Raw genomic sequence first — 431 nt, 5'->3', positions numbered from 1 at the left:
GTTTTGGGGTGGATTTAGGTTTTTTTTGGCATTTAGGGTGGATTTAGGGTTTTTTTATTGGGCTTTTTTGGGTTTTGGGGTGGATTTAGGGTTTTTTTTGGCGTTTAGGGCGGGTTTAGGGTTTTTTTGGGGGTTTTTTTTGGGTTTTGGGGTGGATTTAGGTTTTTTTCTGAGTTTTCAGCTGGGTTTAGGGTAATTTGGCATTTAGGGTGGATTTAGGAATTGTTTTGGGGTGGATTTAGGGTTTTTTTGGCATTTATGGTGAGTTTAGGGATTTTTATTGGGTTTTTTTGGGGGTTTTGGGGTGGATTTAGGGTTTTTTTGGCGTTTAGGGCGGGTTTAGGGTTTTTTTGGGTTTTTTTTTGGGTTTTGGGGTGGATTTAGGAATTGTTTTGGGGTGGATTTAGGGTTTTTTTTGCATTTAGGGTGGA

This window comes from Geospiza fortis, unplaced genomic scaffold (assembly GCF_000277835.1).
Source record: "Geospiza fortis unplaced genomic scaffold, GeoFor_1.0 scaffold1922, whole genome shotgun sequence".
In the NCBI taxonomy this organism is placed as follows: Eukaryota; Metazoa; Chordata; class Aves; order Passeriformes; family Thraupidae; genus Geospiza; species Geospiza fortis.
The sequence above is the reverse complement of the archived record's forward strand: the minus strand, read 5'-3'. Positions refer to the sequence as shown.